This window comes from Neofelis nebulosa, chromosome 6 (genome assembly GCF_028018385.1).
Source record: "Neofelis nebulosa isolate mNeoNeb1 chromosome 6, mNeoNeb1.pri, whole genome shotgun sequence".
Lineage (NCBI taxonomy): Eukaryota > Metazoa > Chordata > Mammalia > Carnivora > Felidae > Neofelis > Neofelis nebulosa.
Window position 1 is genome coordinate 20,640,281 of NC_080787.1, and position 27,552 is coordinate 20,667,832.

The 27,552-nt window shown below is 45.7% G+C and overlaps 1 long non-coding RNA gene across 1 annotated transcript in view; it reads left to right on the forward strand.

Moving 5' to 3' along the window:
* The window catches only part of LOC131513784 (uncharacterized), a 44,330-nt gene extending 28,194 nt beyond the window's left edge, over positions 1-16,136 (forward strand). Inside the window, exon 3 of the long non-coding RNA XR_009262795.1 lies at positions 15,607-16,136. This is a non-coding gene — a long non-coding RNA (uncharacterized LOC131513784). The remainder of the gene's footprint in view (positions 1-15,606) is intronic.
* The last annotated feature ends 11,416 nt before the right edge of the window (positions 16,137-27,552 follow it).

Sequence of the window (27,552 nt, forward strand, 5' to 3'; positions counted from 1 at the left end):
GGAAGAAGGAGTACCATGGTTTGTAGACAAAGGGAGCCATGGCTTGTGGATAGAAGAAAGCCCCTGAACTTGCTATCAGTTGTTATAAACGTATGTATGCTTTCATATTTCATCTCTTTTCTCCAATGTTTATCTCTGCAAGGTGATCTTTGAGTAACAAATACACCTATTTCTCATTTATTTGTATATATATATAAATTGATTTGTTCTTCAGAATCTTCTGGAAACAAAAAGGCAGCTAACAAAACAACTGGATGATCTCAGAAAGTTAAGATCAGAGATTGTTTTCCAAACTTTTACTAATAACTTTGAGAAGCCAACTCTAAAATCTTTTTAAAATCTGTCATGTTCTTTCATTTAGCTCTATTTGACTCCGATGAAAACTCTTTTCCTCGCCTTCTGTGATTCAATGTTTTCCTGAGACTGTGCTCATCCTTTGTTCCATTTCATCTTATCTTCTTTGTCTTTCCTGCTCCCTAATCATGAGTCTTCCACAGGGTTCTGGCCCCGGCCTTTCCTCTCCTCACTTTCTCCTCCCCACTGAGTATCTGTTCACCAAGCATCTCTGTGGGGATCACTCTCTCACCGGGTGCTCTTAATGATAATGACTTTCAGGACCCCTGACTAGAGGTCATGCTATGCTGCTGCTTCCAAGGCTCCAAAATCTCCTTTTACTCCATAGTCAGCTCTATTGCAATATGAGATGAGATAAAGAATTCCCTGGGCGATGTAGTATGTGGATGGTAAGGTTACATTTCTATTAATTCCTCCTAAAGTCTTTGTCTCCCTAAAAGAATGGAGACGAGCCCCAAACATATCTTCTTCTATCCCAAGACTGGGCTTCCTGAGAAAATGATCCACATTTCCCTAAGAAGATAAAACTTGATTCAAGCCTAGAAATATTTAACTATAAGCTTATCATAAGCATTAAAAAGATATTGATCACCTATCTAATCCTGACATCCATTTCTCCAGTTACCCAATACTCCACTGATTCAAGGGAATGTGTACATTATAATAATAACAGTTTTGTGACCTCAGAGTAACATTTCTCATTACCTCCTTGTTGCAAGATTAGCTAAAATGGTTGTGTGTGTGTGTGTGTGCACGCACACACTCATGTGCATATATGTGTATGACTCGGAAACTTTTAAAGAGGCTCCAACTGCTTTGGGTTGTTCTTTGAAATCTATTTTTTGTTTTTCTTTCTAAAACACACATGTGCCTTGTGCACATTTCAGCAATGAACAGAACTTATGTTTTTAGCCCTGACTTCCCTCCAGAGCTCATCCCCCTAATTTTTTCCTGCTCAACAGACCATTTCACATAAAAACTAGCTGCGAATTCCTTGAAAGCAGGGGCAATATTGGATATACTTTTATATACTCCATGCCTAGTACAGTGCCCAGTTCAGAGCAGACGCCCAGAAGTATTAAAGAAATGAATGGACATTATGCAAGATTATGAGATTATGGGATACTGTTTGTGGAAAGCACTTAAGGGTCAAGTGTATTGGTATGGGTTACTATTAATTGAAAGGGTGCTATTAATTAAAAAATAACAATAGCAATCAACATTCGCACTATACTTGAAGATATGTTAGCATTAAAGTCATGTATTAGTACTTTCTTTTTTGAGAGAGAGAGAGAGAGAGAGAGAGCATGTGCACATGCATGCATGAGTTGGAGAGGGGCAAAGGGAGACAAAGAGATTTGTATGCAGGTTCCATGCTCAGTGCAGAGCCCAACGCAGGGCTCTGTCCCACAACCCTAGGATCATTACCTGAGCCAAAATCAAGAGTCATATGGTTAACTGACTGCGCCACTCAGATGGCCCCATGTATTAACACTTCAAACTTAATTTAGCAACATCTTCCTCAGAATGGCTACAACCTTAAGTCCTACTCCTCCAAACTAATGAAATCAGCCCAGTCAATGTCCCTGGAACGTATTATCTTTATTTCTATCATATATCTGTAATTTTTGATAAAATTGGATTCCTATTTATTCTTATTTAAATGTTCTTCAAGGTTCATCTCAGCCCCCACCTCCTATAGCAAGGATTCCCTCAGCCTTCAAGCCCACACGTCTCTGTCCTCTGAATTCTTTTAAAAAAATTTTTTTTTACATTTATTTATTTTTGAGAGACAGAGTGAGACAGAGCATGAGCAGAGGAGGGGCAGAGAGAGAAAGAGACACAGAATCTGAAGCAGGCTCCAGGCTCTGAACAAGCGTTCAGCACAGAGCCTGATGTGGGGCTCGAACTCACGAACCGCGAGATCATGACCTGAGCCGAAGTCGAGCGCTCAACCGGCCAAGCCACCCAGGCACCCCCAGGGTCATCCTAGTTTTAAAGCTGGCATTTTCAGCTTTGTTTATTCTCATTTTTCGAAGTCTATGTCAAACGGATGGCACTGAGGTAGTTGAAAATCAAAGGCAAGGTGTGATATAAAGTTCCCCAATTATATTATCAGTTGAATTCATATCTACATAATGTTTTTGTGTTTTTGATTTTTGTATGTATAAGGTCATTGATCAGAAGAGAACTGGAATGGGGATATATGGGAGGATTTAGAGACTTCCAATCTTCCCAACCCTCAACCCACTCTTAGCATCCCCTTTTGAGTCTCCTCTTTCCTTGTCTGATTAGGCATCTCCATGTTTGGCCTGAGGATTCTGACCTTCTCCCAGATGGAGAAGAGCAGATTCTCTTAATGCTCTATGCACCCCCACCCCCCACCAAACCATTTGCATGCCAATCCTCGATATCTCCAGACATGTAACTAAAATCAGAGCCCAGAATTTCCTAAGAGGAGGGGAAGATTTACAAAGCCAAACCCAGTAGATTTACCCACCAAAAGTCTTACAAGACGTTACTCAATTATATTGACAAAGATCTGCCGATGTGTGAGAAAAGGGATCCTGAGGGCTATTGAGTCAGGCAGGAGGAATAAACATCATTTTGATCAGGATAACTGTGGGTACAATCACCCATGATTTCGGATCTACTAATGCTACGCTGAGCAGCTGAGAGCCGTTCTCACAGAGTGCTTGTCAGCGGAAGAAGCCTTGGGCTCAATTGGAAGTGCAGTCTCGGGAAAGTTGAGAGGCCGGAAATGGTGAGTTCAATAGAGAAGAAAATAATTCAAAGATGTCAAGAGATAGGAATGCAGTTGTAGAAGTAGCCCCATAGATGATCTCATCATCAGGGCCTGAGATAGCCCCTGGCGAGGGAAACACCAACGCCTCTGAAAAGCAACATAGTGGCTCTTCTCTGTGGGCTGGGTGCACTGCAGGAAGATGCTGCCATTGAAAAGGCAACTTGCCTTGATTGCGATGACCACGGGAATGTCCCAAGGTGGCAAAGGGTATGTAATTACGCTAGAACAGACAAATACAAATAGGTACACACTCACCTTGGTAGACATTAGGACTCATCGGAAAGACTGACCTGCTGAGGTCTTAGGGCATGGTAGGTTGATCATCGAGTTCCTGGCCCAGCTTGATGTATATAACTGAGAAAATTCCAGATTTGGTGAATCAAGGCTACCACCATATCAGAAGGTTGGGGTCATTTCTAAATCTCAATCAGTTCACAGGTCCACACTTCCTCAAATGAAGGCTTAATAACCCACTTCCTAGCATTGCAGGTGATAGTACTGAATTTCACTCCTAGCCTTCCTCAGAGGCACTTGTGTCCATTCTTGTGGGTCCCTGTACTGCGGAAAAGAAAATTCCCAAACTTTTCAGAAGTATTTGGACATTGGCTTCAAGCCAACCATATTACAAAAGCAGGAGACCACTACAGATCAGGTCAGTAATAGAATTTTGGAGTGTGCGTGTTAGACTTTTTTTTTTTCTTTTGGTGGTGGTGGGGAATATAATAAATATGGAGAAGATGGGGCACCTGGATGGCTCAGTCAGTTCAGTGTCCGACGTCAGCTCAGGTCAGGATCTCACGGTTTGTGAATTCGAGCCCCACATCGGGCTCTGGGCTCCAGCTCAGAGCCTGGAGCTTGCTTCAGATTCTGTGTCTCCCTCTCGCTCTCTGCCCCTCCCTGCTTGTGGTCTGTCTGTCTCTCTCTCTCTCAAAAATAAATACTTAAAAAAAATTTTAATTTCAAAAAACACGGAGAAGAATGTAAAACCCATGACGAGTTTTCGCTCATGGAATAGCATCTATTCTCCCCTTCAACACTGAGTCCCTTCCCCCTTGCATCTTGGAGTCTCACATGCTCCAGTCTCCCTCACACCCTAAGGTCTTTGAACTTGCTTGTCCCTGATCTGACCTTCCATCTCACCTCTTCCTACCCCCTCACCTAATGAATTCTTCCTCACCCTTCACATGCCAGCTCCAGCTGGGACACTTCCATAGGGAAACTTGCCTGTGTCCATCTCTGCTCGAATCTAGGAATTTGGTCAACTTCCTTGGTTCAGCGGCATCATGGGACAGTGTTCCTTTCCTCCAAAGCACTATCCTCAGTTTGTTGGTGTAAGGTCATCAGGGCGACTTGATTAGTATTGGACAATATTAACCTGATTAGTATCCACTGGACGGTGAGCACCTTAAGAGCCGGAACCATATGTTTTTCTTCATCACTGGATCCCTGTCTCCCAAGTACAATGCCTGGCATGGCAGACCCTCAAAAATATCTGTCAAATGAATGAATGAATAAATGAATGTACCTACATTGTTTATTTAAAAAAAAAAAACCTTATAAGAATTCAAATTTGGCATACATCAGCCACTATCTTTCAGGATCTTTAGTGTCGGCAGCCCTTTTTTCTGGTAATGGTGAGCAGAAACATATTATCCTTCTCACTACCCATGGCTGAAGGTATAAGTGTGCCCCCCTCCAGAACAGAGCCTGCATCAATAAAGTCACAGTAGGATACTCTTCCCTAAAGTTGAACCAGACTATACAGGCTGGCTTGGGATCCGAAAAAAATAACAAGATTCTATGGCAAGGATAACAAGGGAAAATGGAACCATCCGCGATCTCTTTCTGTCCTTTGTTTCAGCATCCCGGAGAAGGGGTTAAGGGAAGGGTTTGCGGCTGAGAGACTGGATTTTAATTGGTCTACAAAACTCTAATAAAGCTTGGTTTCGCGTCTTTAATCTCACCATACTTCCCTTTTAACAAACTTCAAGGAAATAACTCACCCTGAACTGCAACAGTAGATTGCCAAAGAGCCACCAAATAAGAAAGGCACATGTTTCCTGTATTTGGGTGAATGAACCAGCCATGCTCACTTAAAAGGCTTTTTTACTAGCAGAGGATGCATAAGAGGTTTTCCTCCAGTGTTACTTTTCTAATGAAAACATTTGGTGCCACCTGCTGGCAAAATTCACACGGGCTTCTGGGCATTCACAGAGCATAAAGGTCTCTCGAACAAGCTAGGTCTGAAAAACCCTACAACGAATTGGGCAAATTTCTAAGAAGATAGAGAATTTAAGTTTCTTATTTTCTTACTGGAAAAAAAAAATCCCATCTGAGATACTCCACCACTTGGGCGATTTATGTTCCCGCAGAAGTATTTAACCGAAAATTTTCTTTACAGGAATGTACTTTTGGGGCGCCTGGGTAGCTCAGTTGGGTGAGCGTCCGACTTCGGCTCAAGTCATGATCTCACAGCTCATGAGTTCGAGCCCCGCGTCGGGCTCTGGGCTGACGGCTCGGAGCCTGGAGCCTGCTTCGGATTCTGGGTCTCCCTCTCGCTCTGCCCCTAACCCACTCACATTCTGTCTCTGTCTCTCTCAAAAATAAATAAACATTTTAAAAAATTGTTTTAAATAAAGGAATATACTTTTGGGGTGCCTGAATGGCTCAGTCTGTTAAGCATCTGGCTTCGGTTCAGGTCATGATCCCATGGTTCATGGGTCGAGCCCCACGTTGGGCTCTGTACTGACAGCCCAGAGCCTGGATCCTGCTTCGGATTCTGTGTCTCCCTCTCTCTCTGCCCCTTCCCTGCTCACACTCTGGCTCTCTCTGTCTCTCAAAAATGAATAAAGGTTAAAAGAAATTTTTTTTAAGGAATATACTTTCTGCATAGCTCATTCTTGAGCTAAAAGGACAGTTGAGAGGAGAAGGAATTGCCCAGAAATCCTAAGGCCTCTTCCATCTCTTAACACACTAGGATTCTGAGAAGGTTCGAGAATGTTTCTCATGATAACATTTGGCCCAAGCAAACTCATCCAGTTGGCTAGCTTTCCCTTTGCGAAAAGCCTCACATTCCACTTCCTTGGGTAAAACACAAATAAACCCAGTCAGTCCCTCTGATGTTTTACAAACCAAAATTACACTTCTTAACCTACCATTCATTCCTGAGTATGAGAAAGACTAGAGGAGGGATATTTAGTGTCTTAACAAGCTCATGTGAGGATAGCTGACATAATTAACTAGCTGACTTATTACTTTAACTGGCTGACATAATTAACACGAATTATGTTTCAGAGAAATCCACCCCCTTATAAATCAACTGTGTTTACAAATCCCCACATGCTCAAGCCATGTGTAGGAGCAGCAAGGAGAAAAAAGTAATTTTCCTGGAAATGTGTGGGTTGATTAGCCGAGACAAGCCCTGTCCGCCTCGCCCTCCCGAGGCACATTCGCGGTAAAGGTGTTTCTTAGTAGGCTGACCTCATTGGTGCCGAGCGTCGGAAATTTGGTCCTAAGGATCGGCCGGTACAGAAAGGCATCCGCAGATTTAGCAAAGTGGTTAGCGTTTCTCAGAGGCCCAAGAGATTAGGTGACTCTTCCGTTGGCCTTTACAGTTAGGGCAGAGCCAGAGACAAGGCGCGAGGTCCCCCGATTCTCTGCCTTCTGCTTCTCCTTCCTCCTTACGCTTGCTCTAACTGATGCCCTTCCTATGGAATGCAGAACACGAAGGTGACCGGAGAGGAGGAAAAACCCCCTGTGAGTGCAAATAATCTACATCGCTCAGCTGGGTGTCTTTCTCTTTAAAGAAATGAAAAAAGGGGTGCCTGGGTGGCGCAGTCGGTTAAGCGTCCGACTTCAACTCAGGTCACGATCTCGCGGTCTGTGAGTTCGAGCCCCGCGTCGGGCTCTGGGCTGACGGCTCGGAGCCTGGAGCCTGCTTCAGATTCTGTGTCTCTCTCTCTCTCTCTCTGCCCCTCCCCTGTTCATGCTCTGTCTCTCTCTGTCTCAAAACTAAATAAACGTTAAAAAAAAAAAAAAAAAGAAATGAAAAAAAGCCCTTGAAGTCAAAGTGGGAGGGGAGAAAATGACAACTCAGCTAAGCAGAAGGCATGCAGCAAAGTGAATCCTGATGCCCGTGTTAAGTGCCTACTAGGTGACCGAGTACTTTGCACACATTATCGTCAAGTCTAGTAAACACTCTTCAAGAGAGCGTGGTTATGTCCGTTTCACAGGTGAGCCGGTGGTAAGTGACCCACCGTCGCATGGTAATGAAGGGCAGAAGCTGCCCGTGACACCAGGACTCCCGTCTCCAAACCTACGGTCTGTTCACTTGACCAGGCCGCCTCCTCTGCGCACCTAGAACTGTGCCCCTTCTTGCGGGCAACTTGGACGGGACAAGGGGCAGAAGCACTGAGAGCCCACCGAAGCACGTCCTCCATCAAGAGCTAAGGAAGTGCCACTTCTAATAAGCCCCCTTAATGCACAGAGTGGCCCCCAGCAGCATAACCTCCGGTAGCTGTTGAACTCAGCATTTGCCTTTAAAATGAGAATTATTGACTCAGGGCGAAGACTTCAGTTTCAAGCATGAGTCATCCCGCCCAGCAGACCTGGTTTGTTTTTAGCCAAATGTGGGGTGTGTGTTCACCAACAAAGCATGTCACAGAGGATGTACACACACACACACACACACACACACACGTCCGCCTATTGCGGCTCCCTCAGACATCCCTTGCCTGCCAGAATAGGGTCTGTTTGTGACCGCCCCCCCCCCCCCGCCAGCCCCCAACAGCACTAGGGAATGTGATCTTTGCAGAGGTCACAGACAGGAAATGACCTTGAGGAAAGTCACTTGATGTCATTCCTTGAATGTTCTGCTGTCAGCTCCTAAAACTGTCAGGAATGAGGTAGTGAGTGTCTCCTTCAGCTGCACAAACAGAGGCCACCAAAGGATTCCAGGAAAGAAAAAAGTGGGCGATCATAGTAATTCGCATGTGAACCAAACCCGGCAGCTGCCATTTTCTAGAGGCAGGACGTTGAACGATATGTGTGGCATCTCAGTTTTCCTATCTGCTGGGTGGGCCTCAGAGCATGACACAGGTAGTCCCTGGTAAAAATGCTGCTTCTCGTTCTTCCTGTATGCAGCCTGCAAACTCATGATGTGATCACTGGCGTCCATCCGAACCCAGAACTGTGGCCCCCACAAAGGGTTGACCAGCCCAGCTCCCCTGCTGTCGAGACCACACTGATGCTAAAACAGGACAAATCTACAAGCCGGACATTTAATATAAAACTGCTTGCATCGGATTCTCGAAGGGTCCGTTTCCCCCCAAAACGTTGAAGAGTCACTGTTATAAAGCCTCCTCCCTCCCAGCTTCTGGAAGCTGTCTCTTCTTCCTGGTAACTGTCACCGAAGGGGTCAGGCCTCATGGCTTCTCCTCAAATACTGCAGCCCGTCCGCACTGTCTCCCTGTCTTCAAGCTTCCCCGCACCACCGCTGGAGTGGGCACTCTGACCTGCCCGTCAAAAGCAGTGCATATGGTTGGCTGTCTCCTGATATCATTCCCCTGTCTCCTTTCAGACAGAGTCTGGGTTTTATTCAGGGATCCACAGCTCTCTCCTTTGCCTGTGCCTCAAGGAAAGCCGTCCAGATCCCCTTTTCCTTGGATGGGCCTCACTGGCCTAACCAGCGACTGGTTTAGATACGATCCACATCTCAATTCTGGGCAATGTTATGTGGGAGATGGTTTTGGGCTATTTCTCAGAAAGTTCTTCATCACTCTTATCTGTAGGCCACGAAACAGACATAACTCTGTCATGATGCTATCACACTGCTTTATTCCTTGACATCTTTTGGTCCCTACTGAGACCGCAAGTTCATAGAATAGACCTTCCCTTATGCTACTTTTCATCCCATTCCTAATACAATACCTGGCATATGGCAGGTTCTCAGATAGCATTTGTTGAATGAATGGATGGAGGGATGAACGTACGAATAACATTATAAGCCATCCTAAGTGAATTTTCCTAATGTACTTTCTAATAGACAAAAAAACAAAGACCTGGGGCACCTGCGTGGCTCAGTCAGTTAAGTGCCCTACTCTCGATTTCGGCTCAGGTCGTGATCTCACTGTTGTGAATTCGAGCCCCCGCATCTCAAAGCTGACAGTGCAGAGCCTCCTTGAGATTCTCCCTCTCCTTTTCTCTCTGCCCCTCCCCGGCTCACATTCTCTCTCTTTCTCTCTCTCTCTCTCTCAAAATAAATAAACTTAAAAAAAAAAAAAAAAGACAAAGACCTTAATTCACAGCATCCACTTAGAGATAACATTTGGCTCCAAACTGTCATCGGCCATTGCTGTCTTTTCCAGAACATGTTTCGGGGCCAGATTTGAACCTTCTTTCCCAATTAGGAAATGGCTTCTCAATGATATACACAAGGGGACTCCTGTACAGGATGTTATGATCACAACAAATCGAGGTTTTAGGACACCAAAGGCAGTGAGACTTTCAACACCCTGTCCCTCTCAGTAGAGACAATACCGTGCACTGGCCCGCACCAGCACAATCAACATGAGAGGTAAATCAGAAGGGATCCTGGCATCATTTGAACGTGGATGAAGTGGATATAAGGTATAAGGTCTACTTCCCTCATCACCAAACGCATTAAAGTAACAATCCTGCCGGTTCCTATACAGTCCAGAGGACAAATTAGCAAAGCTGTATACAGACCGCTATGGAATCATTTGCAATTAAGAGCGGTAATTTAGCTCCTGTTCCTGTAATTACAACTTCTCCTGTGTGGACAGACAGATCCCTCATTGTGTCTGGAACAATCGCAGCATTCCAAACACAAAGCATGCCAAAGCAGCATACCCCAGGGCCGGCTCTTTCCACAATCTATCGCTCACAGCTCTGTGCTGCAGCCGGCTGGAGGACCCAGTTTCCTGCCATTGTTAGCACGCTGAGCTTAGAATTCCATCCAAATGGATTTGACCCTTTACTAAACAGCAGTGCATATTTCCCTGATTAGTATATTCCTGTGTTTAGATGGGAAGCGGCAAGGTTGGGGGAGGTAAAGGGAGAAAGACAAGGAAAATAACAAGAAGAAAAAAAAACTTTATTCTATTCAGGCTGTAATGGTTACAACCTGGAGCCCTGGCTCCATCCACAAGTGTAATAAAACTGCTCTCCCAGACATAAATACACAGACTTCTATCAGAAATCCTGTGCTCCGTGCATGTAGTAAAGTAACTGGACCGGGAGTGAGCACACACACACCTGGCTTCATCAATAAACAGGCATTGTGGGGCGCCTGGGTGGCTCAGTCGGTTAAGCATCCGACTTGATCTCACAGTTTGCGGGTTCAAGTCCCACGTCAGGCTCTGTGCTGACCGTTCAGAACCTGGAGCCTGCTTTGGATTCTGTGTCTCCCTCTCTCTCTCTGCCCCTCCCCTGCTCATGCTCTGTTTCTCTCTGTCTCAAAAATAAGTAAAACATTAAAAAAATTTTTTTAAATAAACAGGCATTGCTACGGGGGCTCTGTTTATTCACAACAGGAGGACACAAAGAATGGCAACCTCTTGTGATTGTCTTTATCTGCATAGTTTCTGTTTCTTAACATCTTCTTTCTTCTCATGGTGCCATTAACTAGGGCCCTTTTGGTATTGGGCAACTGGGGTGATTCCTAGATATATGCAAGACTGCAGGGCTCCTCTCCACACAATGCCTTCTAGCATCAGACCTTACTTTTTTGGCTGTTTTCTCACCACTTCTACCCATTGGTATTGCCCTTTATATCGAGCTAAAACTACCTCTTATAGATCAATTCACCATGTGTCTTATAGCAAATATCTTATGACCACATGTATATTAAGGTCTATTCATAAATGACCCAAAGGCAGAGAAAAAATAATTCACCATTTAAAAGCCCGTGAGGCTATCAACATTTAAAACTTCAGTGCTTCAAAAGGCGCCATTGAGAAAGTTAAAAAGGCGACACACAGAAAGGGAAACCATAAAAAAGTTTTGCAAATCAGGTATCTCATAAAGGTCTTGTATCTAGAAAACATAGGGAACGGTGACAACTCAAGGTAAACAGCCCAGATAAAAATGGACAAGAATCTGAACAGACATCTCTCTGGAGAAGACGTGCAAATGACCACAAGCACGTAAAAAGATGCTCAACATCGCTAGCCATCGGATGAATGAAAATCAAAACCACAAGGAGATTGTACCGCACACCTACTCGAATGGCTCGTTAAGAAAAAGAAAGACTGATAATAACGGGTGCTGGGGAGAATGTAAAGAACCTGGACCACTCAGATGCTGGTAATGGGAATTCAAACTGGTGCAGATGCTTTGGGAAACAGCGTGGCACCTCCTTAAGTAGTTAAACATAGAGTTATCATGTCACTTGGCAATTCTACTCTGAGGTACGTACCCAAGAGACATGAAAACATTTGTCCACACAAATACTTGTACATGAATGGGTCTAGCAGCATTATTCCCAAGAGCTAAAAAAGTAGAAACAAGCCAACGTCCAACAACTACTGAAACCACAAATGAAATGCTATATAACCATTACAATGGAATAGTACTCAGCGATAAAAAGACATGAAACACAAACACATGCCACAATGTGGGTAAACCCGGAGAACATACTGAACGAAAGAAGCCAGTCGCAAAAGACTCCACGTTTTAGGATTGCATCGTATGTGATATCCACAGTTGGCAAGTGATAGAGGCAGAAAAAAGATCGGCGGTTGCCAAAGCTGAGGGGACAAAGTAACTGAACAGAAATTTCTCCAAAGACAATGCAGAGATGGCCAAGGGGAGTATTTGGGGCTGACAATGAAGAGATGTAGGGTTTCTCTTTAGGGTAATGGAAATGTCCTAAAACTGATGGTGGTGACAGATACACAGCTCTGTGAATACAGTAAATGTCATCGATCTGTATACTTTAAATGAGCCAATTGGATGTGATGTGAATTGGATCTCAACAAAACTTTAAACAGAACCGTGAGGTTAGTTAAATACTCATAATGTGTTACCAAATTTCACTGAAAGAGCATGGGGCTTAAACCCGGAACCCTTGAAGTCTTGTCCTAACGTTGACCCCACTCTAAACTAAGTAAACCAGGGCGATTCTCTTCAGTCTCGACTTCCGTGCCCTCACCTGCAAATGAGGAGGGTGGACAGATGTTCTCTGAAGACCTTCCTGCCCCCCTTTTTTAAAAAACACTGACCTCCCACACAATTGTGCTGATAAAGTGCCCTGACTGTTCTTTGAACTCTCTAAAGTTATCATATTCTTTTCTTTGGTTTTTAAAATTCCACCGCCGACTCCACTGGGTTGTTAAAATAATAAGTTAATTGTGTTTGATTTCAATGAGAGCAGTGTTTTAAATTAGTCAGATTTGTTTACATGCTGATAACAGCCGTTTTCTGCGAGCTCGGCGGGGGGGGGGGGGGGGGTACCACTGAGCTGATACCAGAGGAACCTGCTGACTTATAACTAGGCCGGGACGGGGGGAGACGGGCAGTCGAGGACCTGGGAAGCCCCTTCCTACCCGTTCTAAGTGAGACCCACAGTCCTTCCTGCACTAATCCTCATTTTCCAGTGTCCTTCTGGGTGATTCTGAGCATGTCAGGTCACTAGCCCAGCACCACACAGACCTGCAGATTAATCCTGGCCTGTGGATTCATCACCTCATGGCCTAACATTTTTGGGACATGAGTTTTGTTGTTATAGTTTTGACTTTTTTGACCTAATGGTGATGAGCACAGGGTCTCTCTCTGCCAAACTGCCGCATAAATCACCGGCCAGATAAATCGCTTGCCTGATCCAATGTAATTCACCCAAGCCTGGCCACAGAGGGTCCAGAACAGGGTCCCTTGTCTCCCAACCCCTCGCGTTTGCAGGTGACCTGACTGCACTGAGGCAGGGACTGTCTGTTCTCCCTCTTCCCCAGGCCTCTAAATTCCATTATGATAATGGCCTTGAGCATAAAACACATGGAAAGGGGTCCTAGTCATTTCTGTTTTTTTAATGTTTTATTTGTTTATTTTTTTTTATTTTGAGAGAGAGAGCACGAGCGGATATGAGGTGGGCTCTGTACTGACAGGCTGACAGAAGTGAGCCTGATGCGGGGCTTGAACTCATGAACCCTGAGATCATGACGTGAGCCCAAGTCGGATGTTCAACCGACAGAACTAACCAGGCATCCCACAGTTGCTAGCTATTTAATGCCTGTGACAGTCGGCATCCTCAACCAGTCGTTGAGATCAGAACCGAGGCTGTTCCTCCACTACCCCCCTCAGTACATACGATAGTCACAATAGGCATTAAATGAGCATTTGTTGACTGTCTCCCTTAAAGCTGGTCCTCAGGGAACACTTACAAAGATGTGGTCCGCGGCAGATGTAGTAAGCAAGCCAAACGTGGAAAATGGCAGTAGAAAATTTTGTGAAGTGTTACGGTCACACCCTACTGAGAATCCAGTTCGAACTTTTCTCAGGATACATTTAAGCAGTTCTGGAATTTTTATGATCTGTATTCTGAAGACCGCCCTGAAGCTTCCTCCTTATACTTGCCCTTTTATGCCTTCTTTCTCATCTCACTAAATGATCACCAACGGTAGCCTTTTGTCCTCACACTAGTTTTGGAATAATAGAAACGTTTGGAATCCGTGTAGATAAAGTCTATATGCATACCCAATTAGCAACCTTCTGAAAAACAGGTTTATTGCAAATGACTTCAATCAATTTGATCTTGGGCAATTTTGGGAGTTGGGTTTGGTAGGTTGCAGTCGTTTTCAAGAACATTTGAGTGGGCAATAATTAGCTTTCCTCTGCAACCCTGCCAACAAGTCATAATGGAAGCCAGTCTCACGCTAAACTCTCATACACACACGTCCATTTAATAAACATTTGCTAACAAAGCGGGCTCAGCACAGTTCATCAACTGGTTGTCTAAACTTAATCAAGCCTCAGCAATCTGTTCCTTTAGCGGTTCCAAATACACCCTGTAAAATGTTTGCTCACAACAGGCACAGCAATATTCCTGAGCAAGACTCAAAACATTATAATCAACATGATCACATCTGTTAAGCAATGACTGGACATAGGACCAAGTGGGGCTCGAGCTAAGCAAATATCCCCAAGGAGAATGGGTCCATGGTTGAGTGAATTCTTAGGTCCTGTTTAGTTAGAGAGAAGGAATGCCTCCAAGCTCTAATCTACACATCTTGAATCTTTTTAACTGTGCCAATGAGAACTAATTAACACGAATTAATAGAAACCCATCGTTGATACATGATGTAAGATTAAACGAAGCAATGGTAGTTGAACAAGGAGGCTTTGTAAAAGATGTGTCTGGCCTTTCTGATATAACCTTGGCTGGCCCCATCCCAAATCGCCATTCTTCATTAGCACCTGGCATTGACCTAAGCTAGGGTAACTCACGTGGAGTATCACACGACTTATACTCCAATATTTTTAAGTAACTTACAGGCATCACAGCAAGCCTGGAAATGAACATTTTATAAGTTGAACCTCTTTGAAAAAAATACTTTGCATCGTTTTGTAAAGAGTTTCTCCTATCCCCATATTTATCTTTTAAATGATTTTTTAAAATCTGGTTTTCTTAAAAGCAGGCTTACATGGGGCGGAATGTTGTTAATGTGAGCATTTAGAGGGTCTTATGAATAAGCAATGAAATGGAAAGGTGGATGTCCACCTAGTGACACTGCCTGCTCCCTGAGGAAGGTTCTGGAGGGAAGAAAATATTCTTTCTCTAATCTCTGAAGTCTTCCAGACGACTAAGAATCAAATTGACAAGAGACAGACTAACCGGGAGTTAAAAAAAAAAAATTCTATAAGGTGCACACTGAGGCTCAATCATGAAATTGACACCTAAAGAAATGACCAAGGCAGCCATTTTTTATACATTTTAGACAAAGAGACAGGGAATTTGTGAGGAATTGACAGGATAAAGAAAACAGGTGTTTCAGAGCTTTAATCAGTAGGGAATTCTAGCAGAATTCAGGCTGAGGTAGTAGATTAGAAAAAAAAATAACAAGGTTTGTTTCTACAGCTTTCTTGGTGATAAGGATGTCTTCTTAGTGCAGGGAAGGTATTTTCCATATGGGAGATTTGTTTCCTGCTTTCAAGGGGACAAAAGAGGGTTGGAGTGTTCTTGCAGGGGCTGTTTCGTAAGTGATTTTTATTTAAAATAATCAGTATGCCAAAGGGACACACTTGGGGGAGGCCGGACGTGACCTCTTGTAGGTCCTTTAAGCAAGGTTGGGAGCAGAGGGGCTCGGAGGCACCCTGACTGCCAGCCTAGACTCCTCTCTTCACTTGGGGGCCCCGATCTCTCCCCAGAAGGGCTGTGGGGGCCCCGATCTCTCCCCAGAAGGGTTGTGGATTTTTCTTCTGTACCACTCCAGCAACACACTGAATAAATAAATACCCTGAAGGTCAAGGAGCACCGGGAGAACAAAAATCCATATCCGCACATGCGAAACGTTGACTGTGAACACCACATCAGGGAGTTTATGGACCTCCCCACTGCCACCAGCACAGGTTTCATCCTTAATCTCCTGGGAATCCACCGAGGTGGTCAAGACATCAGCTCTGACCTTAGTGACGTCAGGAAACCCAGCGATCTTCCCTGAGCTGCAGGGGAATCGGCTCTCATGGCTCATCCGACTGTATCCCCGGACTGCGAGGAGGAAGTGGATGCGGAAGCACATCGCAAAGTCCTGATCACTGTGTGAATGCGTGGGGATTCTATTAATGAGATGACAACGTGCAGCGAACACAAGCCTCTGTCGTCCCTGCCTCTGCCAGGACGCACTGAGTCAGCGTACGCTCTCCCTGGTTTTCATCACAACCAGACAAGCAGGACTGCCCTCTGCAGGTGGGAACCTTAACTTGGGTGTCTTCTCCCCTCTTGAAATGCTGTCCCTTGCTTTAAAAAAAAAAAAAAAAAAAAGTTTATTTATTTTTGAGAGAGAGTGTGTGTGAGGGGGGAACGGGCAGAGAGAGAGAGAGGGGCAGAGAGAATCCTAAGCAGGTTCTGCCCTGTGTGCACAGAGCCAGATGTGGGGCTCGAACTCACAAACCTCCGAGCTCTTGACCTGACCTGAAATCAAGAGTCTGAGGCTCAACCGACTGAGCCACCCAGGCGCCCCGCTGGCCCTTGCTTTTAACCTGTTTTCCTTCCCCACCCATCCTCACTCAGAGCGGGCCTGGGGCCCTGAGTCCCTGCACGGCTCAGTTAAATCACACTGAAGGCCCAGTGACTTAACGCAGTGTTTCTCTATCAGTATTTCACATTTTGTAAACAAGCTGTACCATTAGCGCTGATGCTTAAGAATGCATCTCTAATAATGGAGTTCCAATAATTATTACAACGGCCTGGAAAAGTTATGTTTTAAGGAAGGTCCTCAGGTCAGTCATGTAGTTTCTCACGTATTCCTCATCAGCTGGAAGACAGTTTGCTAATGGCTTGACCTTTTTACAGAGATAAGAGGATCCTTGGCCCATATCTAGGCAGGAGGATCTGAAAATGGCAGTTAAGGGGCGCCTGGGTGGCTCGGTCGGTTAAGCGTCCGACTTCAGCTCAGGTCTGATCTCGCAGGTCTTGGGTTGGAGCCCGGCGTCGGGCTCTGTGCTGACAGCCCCGAGCCTGGCCTGCTTTGGATTCTGTGTCTCCTTCTCTCTCTGCCCCTTCCCCAGCTCGCACTCTGTCTCTCTCTCTCAGAAATAAACATTAAAAAAAAAAAAAAAAAAACTTTGAAAGTGGTAGTTAAGAATTCAGGCCCCCCCACCTCCCTGAGCTCATGGTTACGCACTCTGTCAAGGTGTAGAGATCCTCAAGGGATCACTGTGGGGTTGGAAGACCCTCCTATTACTCCATCTGTCACCTGAAAAGCGTTTGAAAGCTCGAAGCCTAAGAGCCCGATTTATCTCCCCCCATCTGGCCTGCTCCCACTCACCCCCCAAAAACCCACACCAGGAGCAGCAGATCTAGGGCCAGAGTCCTCTGTTACGGTTCTTACTTCAGACGGACAGCCTGGTCCTGGGTGTTCTTGCTCCCATGCTGCATTTTCCCAATACGTGACCCCTCCTTACCCAGGATCCCACTCGCCTGATCAAGTCCTGGCTTGATCTATATGAGCGCCTCCGGGCCCAGCTCACGCCCCCTGATAATGCTGAGCCCACCCCAGTCCTGCAGCGGAGGAGTGGGGCTCTCCGTGTCCTAGCCTTGCACAATCCTCTCCGCCTACAGCCGTCTCTGCCAATTCGTCACCACAGACCTAGATTCCAAAGGAGAAACTTAGAAGTGTATATGCTTTCCTAGAAGCCAACAGTGATGGTGCAAAGACTTCTAATGCCATCAGGGCTTACAAAACAAAAACGAGTCTACGTTAAGTTTATCTTCTGTGTAATCCGTTCAAGAGTCCCGGAACCCCGTATTTTCTATCCACCTTCGATTTCCATTTTCTGTTTCTTCTCTGTCCAAATTCGAATGGCTCAGCTGAAGTTGAGACCATATTTGCTACTCATGTTTGTTTGAACACTTAGGCTCTGTGAAAATATTTGCCTCCCAAATTCCCAATGATAGACAGATGTCCTAGCTCATTGCTGTTGTTTTTAAAGTATCTTGGCAGGGAGAGAACTGGTTTCGTATTTCAAAGAATCCTTTTTTTACTAAAACGTCCTGGTATTACCACAAAAAGCACTTAGAGCATGAACTCACCAAGTGGAGCGACCAGGAAGCCCCTTAAAAAGAAAAGGCAACTCTTCATTTTTCTCTCCAGGCCTGCTCATTAGCTCAGTGACCTTGGGTCTCATCTCTCCGGGTCTTGGTTTCCTTTGTAACTGAGGGATTTGTTTGATTTCTAAGGTTTCTTCCAGCCATGACCTTGCACGGTTCTATCAAAACGGGTCACAGTGAAAGAAGGCATAATTTGGCTCTGAGCACGGGGATTTTCAGGAGAATATTATGAATCTGCAAATAGAGTTGACGATGTCATCAATCTCCCTCTGCTAACAAAATGCATTTCCATTTGCCCCTGCTCTACTCTTTCATGGAGTAATCGGAAATAGGCTTGAGCGGTAAAGATTTGATGGGCCTCGGGGACAGCCGGGTTCATTCTCCCGCCCGCGGATTCCAAAGTTGAAAAATGTCAGAGACAGCTCCTCTCGCCAAACCAGATCCCCAGTAGCCATGTCAGCAGGGTCCATCTCCGCACCCAGCGCGATAAATATGAACACGTGTTTTCATAGATGGAAAAAAAATGCAGGAAGGACCCCTGGCTCAGCGCTTTCGTTCCTTGTCTGTTTCACAGGCAAAGTAAGGTTCTTCTGGAATTGAAAGAAGTAGAGAAAATCCTGGATCTGTTGCAGCTGCCTTTGACATGCATCCACTCAATCATTTGGTCACTGAGTCAGGACTCCACTGGCCCCTTAAGTTCTGGAATTGAGGGCGTAGGGGAATTGGGAGTAGGGGAGACAGAGTTGCCAATCACCTGATGATTTCTCCTGAACCGGGCTCGTAGTGGGTTAATCAAGCTACAGCCATCACTTTGCTCCTACAGCCCCTGATTTCCCAACACAGCTCTAAAATGTCTGCATAAAATAGGACAACTCAATGACAATGTCCCGGATCATTTTGCCTGGATCATGGGTCAAATAAAGGCCAAAGGGTGAGCGATAAAATAGTGAGCTTCAGAAACTTGGCCTGCTGTATGGAGGTTATTTGGCCTTTTCTCCCCTTATCTCCTGGATGCTGTGTCTCTATCACTTTACTGTTCCTTTGGGTTCTTATCCAAACCCACAGGCTGTGCTTCTACAAACACATACAACATGGAGATCTAAGATGTCGGTTTCATGCACCACTTGAAAGAAATGGCCGACCCTAGCCCCATCCTCAGACAGAGTTACAGGCATGTAGAAACACTTTTGGCTCAAAATTCAGTCCTCCACCTCCATTCTTCCACATGTCCCTTTTCTAATGAAAAGCAATCTGGAAAACACACACACACACACACACACACACTCAACTAGCTCCATTTTTGTTTGCTTTTTTTTTTTTTACTGTTTTCTGTGAACCAAAGTATAGCTTTTTATTTATTCCCATTAAGCTCATGTAGAAGGAAAGTGTAAGAAGAGCCTCTATCACAGTCAAGGTTTCATATTTTCACTAAAAAAAAAAAAAATGTGCCATTAGAATTTAGAATTCTTTCCCAACTATGAGTTTAAAAGGGTTAGAAAAATTTCTCTGCCCATGATTCAGTTTATAAAGGTCTAGAGAAACATTTCATATGGGAAAAATGAGGCCAAGCAAAGAGGAAAATGAAAATAGGGATTTGCAAGGAGCCAATTGACAAGAGCATCTCAAAAAAATAGCATTCCCAGGCAGCAAAAGGTACACACACACACACACACACACACACCCCTGTGTTCCATCCATACACACATGTACACATGGGCACGCATATACACACACGGCTTTGAACCCAGTGTGTGGTGCAACCATGTTTCATGGGCTCCTTCTGTGTTTTGTTTGTAATCTCTAAAGTCTACTGCAGGAGCCAAGTTCTGGAAAGGTCAAACATGATTCTCTAGTTGATTGTTTGTTTTTAATGCAGGAATTCCTGACTCTATCTCTTTTGGCTTCCATACCAAGGTGACCATTTATCTATTCGACAAATATATTCTTTGGTGAATATCTACCATGTTCTAGGCTCTGTGTATGCAGCTTTATGGAACACTGTCTTTGACTTATGGCACTCCTGCTCTTGGATGAGATGGGCATAGAAAAAGGTAATTAGAATAAAAATGTGTGGTATGAAGGAGTACATGCACCATATGTGGAAACACAGATAAAGGAATGGCTAACCCTGCTTGGAAAAAGATTTATGCTGAGTCTAGAAGGACAAGGAGGGGTTCACTGAGGAAGCAGGAAGGGCATAATGAGCCACGGGTAGATCACGGACAACAATAGAGGAGAGAGACTGGGGTGTTCAGGAGACAGCAGATATCACGGGGTCGGCATTTAGGAAGGGAGTCAGATTCTGAAAGACACTGACCACCATGCTGAGAAATTTTAGCTTTATTGCATAGGGAGTGTTGCAGCACAAAGGTGTTCTCTTTCCCCCTCCCCTTATCTTTCTCCATCTCTCTCTCTCTCCCCTCCCCCGTCTCTCCCCCACAAGTATCACTAGTAACTTATGGATTTGTTGAGATCTTTGTTGCTGCAGGATAAGTTTTGTCAACAGCAGGATGAAGGAAAAGTAGGTAAAAGAGACAGAGAAGTGGGTTAGGAGGTTTGGTATACTCCTCATAAAAGCTGATGAAGGAAGAGGGCAGTGGGGAGGGAGCACAGAAGGGATCTCAGAGGCAGCCCAACAATGACTCAGACCATCCTTGTGTCCCTGGTCTCCTAGATTATCCCTCTTTGGGGTCATCTGTCTCCTTCGAGGCCCTGTAACCCCAGAGCCCTCCCTCACTTGTCTGGGAACAGATGCCAAGCCCCATTTCAGGGCGCTCTTCATTTTCACTCACGTACCTGTGTGGGGGCTCAGCGTCATAGCCTCATAGGACCAGAAGCTATGCCGGGCTTAGAGTGTCCTCAGAAACAACCTTCCATCTGGTTTATTAGTCGGATAAAGCTGGCAGTTTGATTCATCTTTGAAATCAGTCTTAAAAATAAAGAATCTGGGGGCGCCTGGGTGGCCCAGTCGGTTAAGCGTCCGACTTCGGCTCAGTTAATGATCTCATGGTTTGTGGGTTCGAGTCCCACATCAAGCTCTGCGCTGATGGTGTGCAGCCTGCTTGGGATTCTCTTTCTCTCTCTCTCCCTCTCTCTCTCTCTCCCTCTCTCTCTCTCTGTGACTGTCCCCCACTCACACTTTCTCTCTTTCTCTCTCTCTCTCTCTCAAAAATAAGTAAATAAGCTTGGAAAAAAACAAAAATAAAACTAAGAAACTCCATTTCCCGAGTTATCAACAGCAGCTTAGTTCGGGGGGGCAAAAGGCGCCTACTATTTTTTCGCAGCTTGGTGGTCACACATCAGGATCTCCCTCACCTTGAATAGGAATTGTCAGTTCACAGTTCCCAGCACGGCGACCCGGTCGTGAACAGATGAGAAAATACCCAGACAGACCGTCCCCCCGTTAGATATGGGATGGCAGTGGATATGAAGAAGCCCTCTGTGAGGATGGGCACGAGGGAGGGTTGAGGTTCGTTATACCTCTGAAAGCAGCAGCCAAGAAGCTCAGCCAGATTCACAAAGGAGGGTGGATGGTGCAAAACACCCGCTCTCGCCTTCATCCATGGAGGGGCCACCACCTTCCGAAGCAACCTGCAAACAGGGGAGCGCTGTCAAAGAAGACAGCAATTGGAATGGCTGACTTTCCGTATGTGCTTTTTCTTTCAAGCCCCCAGATGTGGCACACTGCTGATGCTCCATAAATGCTTTTTGAATGGAGAAGAGGTTTGGACTACGCAAGTGATTTTCAAAATGGACTTTACAGAGGCCTATAGGGGCTTTCCAGAGATGTCCAGGACGGGCAGTAGAGGAATCGTATGCCGTAGCAGATCCGGTCTGCTGGATCTGTGTTCCCGTTCATCTCTACAGCTCTTTTTATTTCAAGAGAAGGCTCTACAAGGACGTCTAGGGAGATGGGGCTGCCTTTACCAGAAAGCTCTGGCTAGCTGGATGCCTTCGATGTTAAGACATGAACCAGCGTTTCCAGAAACTTCTGGGTGCTTTCCCATTCCTAAGGTATCATTTGGATGCTATGCAACAGTAAGACCTCAGTGAACTGATTGCCCGTGCTCAAAGTGGCACAGTTAATGTGTTTTTAATTTATTGATGACCAATAAAGACCAGCTCTCTTCCCTGATATTTGGGGAAAAGGGAATTCTAGAAGCGGCCCGGTTTAGGGGGAATGAGGCTGCCAGCCACCGTGGGGTTCGCCCAGCTTGCTTTATAAATATTATTCTACCCAGACCTTTAGTTCTTCAGACAGTCGGCGATACCGTTGTGGCTTATAATGACAAACTCTTGGCCTCCCTCTGACCCTCGTCTTCCCCCCTCCCCCACCAAACCTCTCCAGGGAAGCTGGGCTTCGAAACCAGAATGACTTCCTCAGCCACAAAGCAATGAGGCCTGGAGTTTTCTCCTCTTAGGGTATCTTTCTAACTTGCTATTTCCATCATTAGCTTTAATGACTCTCCTCCTCCTCTCTTTCTTTCCAAACAACAAGCTATTTTCATTCTCTGTGGGGGTGGCAGGCCTCCAAGCTTTTGGCAACTCTCCCTTTGACCAAGGACCCAGGGAAGAATTTTAGATGGTCGGCTAAGAGCGTCTAGGACAGTGACATGCAGAACGATACTTAGATGAGGAGGAGGTGTTGGAAGGGCACTCAAAACACACTGATTTCAAGACCCGTTTCGCAGATGACAAAGCTGCGACCTAACAGCTGAAGCAACTTGCCCAAGATTGCCATTGTGGGGACTAGGGGGACATCAAACTATAAAAGCTGGGAGGGCAGAGTTGAAACTGAGGCTGTCCATGGTTGGCTTAGGTGGTGACCTGAGCTTCTTATGCTTTCCCAAGTGAAATGTAGCAGCAACAGCATCCAGAACTTTCTGGAAACGCTGGTTCATGTCTTAACATTGAAGGCATTTAGCTAGCCAGACCTTTCTGATAAATGCAGCTCATCTCCCTACTGGGCTGTTCCTCAGCTCTCTCTGCTGGGCCTGCTCAGAGCTCTCCGGGGCCCCCAGTCCAGTGCAAAAGGAGACAGCGAAATTTCATGGGTAGAAAAAGTGTTCACCGGCATAGCAGACAGACCCATACTCTTTTCCTAGGGTCTCCTCTCTCCCACAACTACCAATCCTGTCGTGAGTAAAACACACATCTGTGCCTATCCTTCGAATTGGTCCTGAGCCCACTTCTATTTTGTCCCCTGTGCAAACCGGCATCCAACAAACCTCCCTCAACTAGCTGGGTCTATCCCTCTCTAACTCAGGCTGAGACCCGAGAAAAATGTGCACATAGACACACAGGGACAAATACACACACACACACACACACACACACACACACACACGTCACAGAGAAACCTAGAAGACAGCGGAAGGGATTGCTTTACAAAGAGTGTTTATTTGCTTCTTTCTCTTTCTCTCTCCCAACTTTTTCTCAAGTTCATTTGAAGTACCAATTCAATTTGAATATATAAAACCAAAACTAAATACATTATTTTTAAAACATCTCTGAAAATACGCATAGTCTCTCCTTCGTGTATGCTTCATTCACTCAATGAACAAACGTTGGTTTTCATCTTGTTATCGGACACTGAACTTAATGCTAAGGACAAGAAGAGGTTTGAAAGGGGTGCCTGGGTGGCTCAGTCAGTTAAGCGCCCGACTCTCGATTTCAGCTCAGGTCGTGATCTCACAGTTCGTGGGATCGAAACCCACTTTGGGCTCTGCATTGTTGAGATTCTCTCTCTCCCTCTATCGGCCCCTCCCCTGCTCTCTCTTTCTCTCTCTCTCTCAAAAATACATAAATAAATAAATAAATAAATAAATAAATAAGAGGGCTGATAGACTGTTTCTGTTCTTAGCCTATCACTTATCAAGGAAAGAATACACTGAAGACATCAGTTAAATACATTAAGTGTAAACAAATCCCGATATTACAATACGATTACAAACGATTTCTTAGCCCTGGTTAATGATCAGTCTGTTATTGATGGAAACATTGTCCCACGGCGTAAGTTTCTAGTTCAACCGAAGAGAACCTCAGGGAACACAGGCAATAAGGTTCCACCTGTACAAGGTGTGACTAATAAGAGGCTTTCATTTAGTTGAGTCACAAACACACCACAATTCCTGTCTCCAAATAAATGGTGTCCTTCAATGGAATCATATGGAAGGCAATCATTCTAGCCATAGTGTCTCTGTTCAGGTTATTTTTGGAACTGTTCTGTTCAAAACTTTCATGATAATCAGTTTACTGCCACATGGGGAAATCAGTCATTTTTTTTTCAATAGTCCACCTTACAATTATATTAAAAAGAAAGGGGGGAAATGAGGCATTGGGAGTGTCACTGGAAGAATCGGGACACACAAGATGCCAAGAATAATGGAAACAACAAGCCCAGACTGCCAGTTCTCTGAGCGCAATGATGGTGCCCAGCATCCCCTAGTGCCTCCCACAGTGCCTGGCATAGAGTCGGTAATTAATAAACACAGGTTGAAAGGAAAAACGATTGAGGGAAGAAAGAAATGAGGCAGTGTGGTGGTCAGCTCAGTAACCCAGCACACTGTGCTCACAAGTTGTCTGGACCAGCCAGCACTTCTCCCCCACGGAGGGGAGCTGTGGTCACCAAGAGTCCAGGGGAAAAGGGGGTTTCCATACCCTTTTCTTCTCTTCTCATCTTCATTTTTAATAAAAGCACAGGGCGAGGGGTTTTTTTAAAAGTTTTTTTCTTCATTTGTTTTTGAGAGAGAGAATGCGGGTTGGGTGGGGCAGAGAGAGAGAGGGACAGAGGATCCAAAGTGGGTTCTGCACTGATAGCAGAGAACCTGGTGTGGGGCTTGAACCCACAGACTGTGAGATCATGACCTGAGCCGAAGTCGGACACTGAACCAACTGAGCCACCCGGGCGCCCCACAGGGTTAGGTTTTAACTAAAAATATTCTTGGGGTGCCCGGGTTGGTTGAGTGTCTGACTCTTGACTTTGGCTCAGGTCATGATCTCTCGTTTCACGGGATCAAGCCCCCTGTCAGGCTCTGCACCGACAGTGTGGAGCCTGCTTGGGATTCTCTCTCTCTCCCACCTTGCCCCTCCCCTGCTTGTGCTTTCTCTGTCGCTCTCAAGATAAGTAAAGAAACATAAATACAATAAAAAAAATAATAATAAATAAAAATATTCTCACCCTCAGCGTTTACGATCATGTATTTGACACAACAGCAAAGGGATGCCAGAATCATCATAACAGCCAAAGGCAGACAAGGTTCAAAGCCACAGCCCTCATTGTCACACACTCAGGCCAAAGCCCTCGAGTCCGGACAGGCTCTCGTGGTGGCCGGATGCCTTGCTGGCCCTGCCTTTAATGCCCCCTTGCTCAGGGTCAGGGCTCCAAGGGGCTGTCAACCAGTGACAGGCGGGTCACCATGTGGCTGCCCTACCTGCCGGGCAAAGCAGTCACCTGTCTGTGGAGGGGCTCAGTTTGGCTCCTGCCTGAACCTCAAGAGCCTGACGTTTCTTGAATTTAGCCAAGGCCGGCAGAAGCCCCTCTGGGCCCTCTGTCTGCCAGGGGTCTCTGGACTTTGCTGCTCTCCAGACCGGGGCTGCTGGCCAGGGTGGGCAGGGAATGAAGGTTCTGTCCAGCTTCTCTACAACAAGAGCGATTTCAGAAGATGGTCCTCCCTGGGGTGGGGTAAGGAGTGTTGAGAATGGATAAGAGGGCGAGATTTGTCCAGACAATCAGGATCTGCTTCTATATTTCAGTTTTCCTGGAACATGAAAAAGAATGCTTTCTCCCATTCAAACTGCACACACCTTAAAACAATGGCCTGTAAGTGTGTCATTTGTTAGCCAGCTGACGTTTTGTGCTCCTGGAAATCCCTGAAACGGCCCCATCAAAACCTTCTTCCCCCGATTCAGAAATTCCTGGCGGCTCCTTCCCTATGCCCTCCCCTGGGCATATTGCAATTTGTATTAGTAGTTAAACCAAATAAAATTATTAATTATATTATCGGTTTTGTTCTATCAGAGCTTACAACAGGCCAAGGGCTTCGAGTCAATGATCTCACTGAATCCTCCTAAAAATGGGATTTATCCCAGTTTTACAGATATGAAGAGTGGGTATATATGCAGCGCCCAAAATAGAGCAATAAGCCCACATTATTGATTTTACAAGCCGCTTTTCAGAGTTTCCTGGGACTCCTTTTCCATCCCAGTCAGGCTGTGTGAGCAGAGGATGAGACCTACCGGCACAGGCGTGGAGAATACGGCCATGATCCAAGAAACTCGAAGACCCCAAGTCAACCAGACACTTCCCCAGCTTTTCCAGAGCTTGGCTGCAAGGTCACTAAGCGTGGACTGTAAGGGAGGTGAGCGGCCACACACAAACCTCCTCTGCTTACACTCTAGTCCCTTCTGACCTCCAGCTTGTCAGCAGTTTCCCGGCGCTGGCTGATCCGAGCTGATTCCAAGGTATCCTGTGAACTAAAACCCAGAGAAAGCGATTTACAGAGTGATTCACTAGCACCTAGCACAACATGCCTCGTGCACAATAGATGCTCATCAAATACTTGCTGAGTGGCCGATCTTTGCCAGAGGCTCTCACTGGGCAGGTGAGAGCAGCCCCCACCGCCCCTCCGTGTTCCTGAGTGTTTCTCAAAGAGACCCACGGTGTTGTGCGTGTTAAATGAGGACCAAGCTGTCAGCTCCAGCTGGGTCCACGGGAAAAGCCGAACCTTCGTCCGGCTTTTTTCCTGCCCCAACCCTGATCTCAAGCAGGTAGGACTGAAGGCCGCTCTGCCAGAATTGGGTGTTTTGGGGTGTGAGCCTGGGCACCCCAAAGCTTAGAAGACATTGACCCTGGGCATTCACGGAATAGGCATTTATCTTTGCTGCTGCCTTCCCTCCCCTGAGTCCTTAATCTTCCTGGTGTCCTTTAAATGTCTCATGAAGGCATTGATTGATAAGTAAGGTAGGATATTTACATTTTAAAAGCAGGACCCAAATCTGGAAAAGTCTCCTACCCAAAGGAAGACAGATCTGATGGGGAGATAACAGCTGAGGGCAGGAATCCTTGTCGCCAGGGCAGGAAAAAATCCTGATTTTCCTTAAAATCACGAGTAATTCCTCAGAGCGGCTGCCCAAAAGGCTGGTGACTCCCCACAGTCTAGGAAGGACTGTGTACAGGCGGTGCCTTTTATAACAGCCTCACCAGAAAGGCAATAGATGTACCGTCATCCTCGGTTATAAACCACCTGTTTGAGGCGCAGGGGGGAGAGAGAGCGAAAGAGAGGGTGCTTAGCAAATACTTTCCCGGCCTGCTGTTTACCAGTTGTTTTGTTGAACGTTAGTCCAAGGCACAGAGAAGATACGAGATACGTGCCCTCGCAGAGCTCCTGGCCTCGCACGGGACACGAAACTTAGAAGCAGATATTGTCAACATAACGTGCCAGGTCTTCTGATACCCGTAGCATCAAGGGACACACGCACAGGATAAGCCACCCCCAGCCTGGGGTTTCAAAGAAGTGTCCCCAGAGAGACTTCATTCACATTAAAAGATACGCATTTGGCCCAGTTTCCGATAATTCGGTGGTGCCGACCTCCTCCGCCTGGCTTCCCT